This window comes from Trichomycterus rosablanca, chromosome 4, assembly GCF_030014385.1.
Source record: "Trichomycterus rosablanca isolate fTriRos1 chromosome 4, fTriRos1.hap1, whole genome shotgun sequence".
Lineage (NCBI taxonomy): Eukaryota > Metazoa > Chordata > Actinopteri > Siluriformes > Trichomycteridae > Trichomycterus > Trichomycterus rosablanca.
Window position 1 is genome coordinate 15,618,060 of NC_085991.1, and position 5,029 is coordinate 15,623,088.

Sequence of the window (5,029 nt, forward strand, 5' to 3'; positions counted from 1 at the left end):
GGGCTTCAGCACCCCCCTGCGGAACTGGCTGCTAGACTTCCTCACTGAACGACCACAGTCAGTTAGGGTTGGACAGAACACCTCCAGTGTCATCACCCTCAGCACAGGATCCCCTCAAGGATGTGTACTGAGCCCCCTGCTGTTCACTTTGATGACACACGACTGTGTCCCTAGGTCTGCCACTAACCACATCATGAAGTTCGCGGACGACACTACTGTACAGTGGTGGGCCTCATCAAGGATGACAATGACCTGGCCTACAGAGAGGAAGTCGAGCTGTTGGTGGGTTGGTGCAGTGCTAACAACCTGATCCTGAACGTGGATAAAACAAAAGAGATCATCATCGACTTCAGGAAGATTCAGCCCAGCCACGCTCCACTTTTCATTAACACCACGGCTGTGGAGGTGGTCAGCAGCATAAAGTTCCTGGGGGTGCACATCACAGACAACCTCACCTGGTCTGAAAACACCACGTCACTGGTCAAGAGGGCACAGCAGCGTCTGCACTTCCTGCGCAGGATGAGGAGAGTCCACCTGCCCCCACCCATCCTCATCACATTCTACAGAAGCACCATAGAGAGCATTCTGACGAGCTGCATCTCTGTGTGGTGTGGAGGCTGCAGCGCCTCTGACTGGAAGAATGTGAGGAGAGTGGTGAGGACAGCGGAGAAAATGATCGGGACTTCTCTTTCCTCCATTCAGGACCTCGCATCAGTGCGCTGCATATCCCGTGCTAAAAACATCATCAGTGACCCCTCACATCCTCACTGTGGACTGTTTTCCCTGCTGGCTTCTGGTAAAAGATTCAGGAGTATTCGGTGCAGGACCACCAGGTTCTGTAACAGTTTTTTCCCCAGGCCATTAGACTGATGAACTCCTAAAACTTTTGGATGATTTCAAGGAAATACTGAGCCACATGCCATCTGTGCACCCATTATTTATCCTTACAAATATATATATATGAACAATTTTTTAACTCTCACAAGTCACTTTATTTTTCATCTTATTCATGCTGCTATTTTATAGATATGTATATATATATGTAGATGTATATTTATGTATCTATACCATATACCTATATTTAATATTCCTGCTGCTACATTTCTATATATTTATATATTTTTATTACTTATTTGTTTAATACTGTGCTCCCACTTATCACATACTTTAAAATCTTAATCTGTGCTGATATATAATTCATTGATATATTTTTATATCTAAATCCTGTGATACTATGTATCGATAATCTTCTCTGTATATTCCGTGCGAGCCAAAATGCAACGAAATTTCGTTCTGCGTACAATTGTGTATAATGAATGACAATAAAGGTTGTCTAAGTCTAAGTCTAAGATCTTCAAGGGAGGTTGGGTCAGCCGGTCTTTCTCTTCTCTCCCACACACTTAGCCGTGGAGCCTGAGTGCTGTAGCCGTTCCATTTGAAAAGCAATAGTACTGCACCCTTTGTCATCTTCTCCGACCTTCTGGGATTTATGGTTCAACCAAGTGGTCTGGTAAGAAATGTCTGCTACAGACCTTCGTATGAGGTGAAATAGTAAAGTGGTCCCGACAGATGTTTATTAGCCACTGCCTCCTGAGGTCACTCTGAGCTGGGAAGCTTTGAAAACTTAAACTTTCATTAAACTTCACGCAGAGCAAAGAGGAACACAACAGTGCTCTGAATATTTATTGAGCTGTTTCTGGAAATGTTCTGACTTGAAAACTTTAATCTCACGCTAGCAAAAAATCGTAGGTTTTGCGTATTCCGGTGAATGTAAACAATACAACCGGAGACATCCAAGATGCGTTATTTGAAAACAGAAATTAGTCAAAGCCATGAGTGCAAGGAGTCCATTAGAAATCAAAGGTGGCATTAAATTGGTAAACATGTAAATTCTGCTTAATTACATGGGGTTACAAAGGCACTTTATAACCAGTCTGTGTACTGATACTGGAGGTTTTAATAGTTTTGTAATGCAAGGACCGACCACACTTACCAGCTCAACCAGACAACATAGTTTTGAAGGTCAGTCACGCAGATCAAAGTAACACAAAGACTCTTGTTTCTGCTGGCTCGTTGGTCTAGGGGTATGATTCTCGCTTTGGGTGCGAGAGGTCCCGGGTTCGAATCCCGGACGAGCCCTCATTTAGTTGAATGCTTCGTTGAACTATACACAAACTTATCAAGTGTCCTGTTAAAATCTAATGATCAAACAAAAATAACACATGCTGATACACTGGTAGAAGTTGGTGAGCTTATGTGGATGTAAATACCTTTCATGCCTTTAATGACACCTCATGCTTAAACTGTTAGAAATGCTTTAATGAAGCTCTGCATTGAATTTAGTTTTGTCATGAATACACTTCCCAGTGCAACCAGTCAACATGGTTTTGACGCTAAGCCACGGAGGTCAAAGAAATGCCCTGGCATTTGTCCAAGCTGGCTCGTTGGTCTAGGGGTATGATTCTCGCTTAGGTTGCGAGAGGTCCCGGGTTCAAATCCCGGACGAGCCCTTGTTTACCCATGTTTAATTCATCAACTGCCTCTTAAGGTTCTAATCCCAGTGTGCAAGTGGAAATAAAACAGGGCGATTAAATGGCAAAACTTGAACAGCTTTCTAGAATTTTAATAATGTGGCCTGGCATCCACGTAGAAACTGTTAAAGTTTTGCCATTTAATGCACACCTTAGCCACCCTTCAGAAGCAGTTTTATATGACTCAAAGAGCCAATCAGAAATAAGCAAAGAAATAACTTTGCACAACAAAACACGTTTTTGTGATTGATTTAGAGATATTTTTTAAAAATTAGCCATTGGGTCCGTGTACCTTTGGTCATTCCAAAATTAACTTTTTCACTTCAAAAACCCCAACTGTTCAATTGGAAATAAACACACAAGCGTGCATGCGCTGACATGTGTATATTTGCTTCATAAGCAAATGCTACTGTGATAAGTTAAAATGATAATGCACTGTCATGCTGTTTAAAAATAGTAAAAATTTGCACTATATAAAAAAGGGGTTAAAATGTAAAAAAAACATTCAATTCAGCCATTGTTTTGTTGATTCTAAATTGTTAAAATTTAAGGTTTATTATCTATGTAGTGTTATCCATGACACAGGTCTTGATCCACTTTTTCCTCCACTAGTGATGCTGGGGAAATCGCTGTGTTTTTCTCATTCCAGTAAAAAGTTCTCACTGAGAAAACATCACTTCATCACTCTCGTGGTTATTTCTCCCCATTTTCTGGTATGTGTGCACTTCATTTTGTTCAGTGATTGTAATAGTTCTTTAATATACAGTAAGTCCAGATTTCAGAAAAAAAGTATGTTAAAGTTTGAAAGTTGTAGCGAAGTTTTGCTGAGTATGCTCAAGCGTGTGTGTGTGTAAATGAAGCCCAGCTTGCTAGCTGCATTAAACTCGTGGCTAATTGTATTGCAGTCACCATTTTGTGAATTCACGTGTGCATGTTATGTTTTGTATCTCCTGACCGCCAGGGCGGTGCATAGTAGTGGATAATCCCGTGCGTGCGCGCTTCAGACCGAGATATTTTATACCAAATTAGTCACACGTGACCCCCTGCAGTGATGTCACTTACTGTATAATACACCTGTGATTCACGCAGTCTTCCTCTTTTCTCGTCTCGCCTTCAAGACCGATAGTTCAGCCCGGCGACACTTGGTGTCGGAGCTACAAATTTTATTCGTCCACTACGGGCTGTGAGTATCCCAGAGGGATCTGGTAACCAAATTCACCTAGAGTGCGCTTGGTGTGAGAATGAGCCAGAAAAGCTGTGTTTGTTACTGGATTTTCTTCATTTCCCACCCAGAGATTACTCGGTGTGGAGTTAGCTGAACTGATACTGTACATGGAACTCAGGTAAGTAACGCTTATGTACTACGGGAGTTAGTTCGCTCTAACCTAAAGTAACATTCGTTTTTGTGTGGAACGCACTGCTTGAAAAGTTATAACTCTGAGTGCTAGCAGCGCATCTCTCTTCACCTAGAGTTTATACTCTGTGTTAAGTGAAGCCAACACTCATTCGCTATATCGAGTAGATTACTCGTAATAACTTAGCTGTAGCAGCACGACACTCATCTAGAGTTCTGTATTCAGTGTTAAGTGACATCGTTTCGTGAAAAGATTGCCTTACATTAGCAACACAGCCTTGTCATCTAGAGTTTTCATACTCTGTGCCAAGTGATACCTGCTACTCACTGAGTTAGTGAGAAGAATTGCATAGCGTACAGTTTTTCACACTCAGTGATAACTTAGAGGATTACCTGGCGTACAGTTTTTCTCCGCCAGGGCATCAATCAACATCGGTGCATGGAACGTCAGGACCATGTATGAAACAGGGAAGGCTGTGCAAGTTTCTGCAGAAATGCGTTACTACAACCTGGCCCTGCTTGGAATCAGTGAAACGCGATGGACGCAGTCAGGACAGAAAAGACTGACAACAGGGGAGATGTTGCTTTACTCGGGACATGAGGAGGACACACAGAGAGTAGCACTGATGCTGTCCAAAACAGCACAAACAGCGCTCATCGGATGAGAAGCACATGGTCTGAGGATCATTACAGCGTCTTTCCGAACAAAGAAGAGGAGAGTCATCATGAATATAGTGCAGTGCTATGCACCTACAAATGACAGCTCAGAAGAGGAAAAAGATCACTTCTACTTTAGACTTCTGACCATCCTGAAAAAACTCAGTGAGAGACATGTCAATATCCTCATGGGAGACTTCAATGCAAAAGTGGGCAGTGACAACACCGGGTATGAAGAAGTGATGGGCAGTCATGGTCTCTGGGACATAAACAAAAATGGGGAGAGGTTTGCAGACCTGTGTGCTCTCAACAACCTGGTGATCGGCGGTAGTGTCCTTGCGCACAAAAGGATACACAAGGTAACTTGGGTGTCACCAGACTGCACCACTGAGAACCAGATAGACCACATCTGCATCGCCAAGAAATTCAGGAGATCCCTGCTGGACATGAGGGTGAAGCGAGGAGCAGACGTCGCATCAGACCACCA

The 5,029-nt window shown here is 42.8% G+C and overlaps 2 non-coding genes across 2 annotated transcripts; both read left to right on the forward strand.

The window, feature by feature from the left end:
• The first annotated feature begins 2,067 nt into the window (after positions 1 to 2,067).
• Positions 2,068 to 2,139, forward strand: trnap-ugg (transfer RNA proline (anticodon UGG)). Its single transcript has one exon. It is a non-coding gene; the product is annotated as a tRNA-Pro (tRNA).
• A 299-nt stretch (positions 2,140 to 2,438) lies between these two features.
• trnap-agg (transfer RNA proline (anticodon AGG)) lies at positions 2,439 to 2,510 on the forward strand. Its single transcript has one exon. It is a non-coding gene; the product is annotated as a tRNA-Pro (tRNA).
• The last annotated feature ends 2,519 nt before the right edge of the window (positions 2,511 to 5,029 follow it).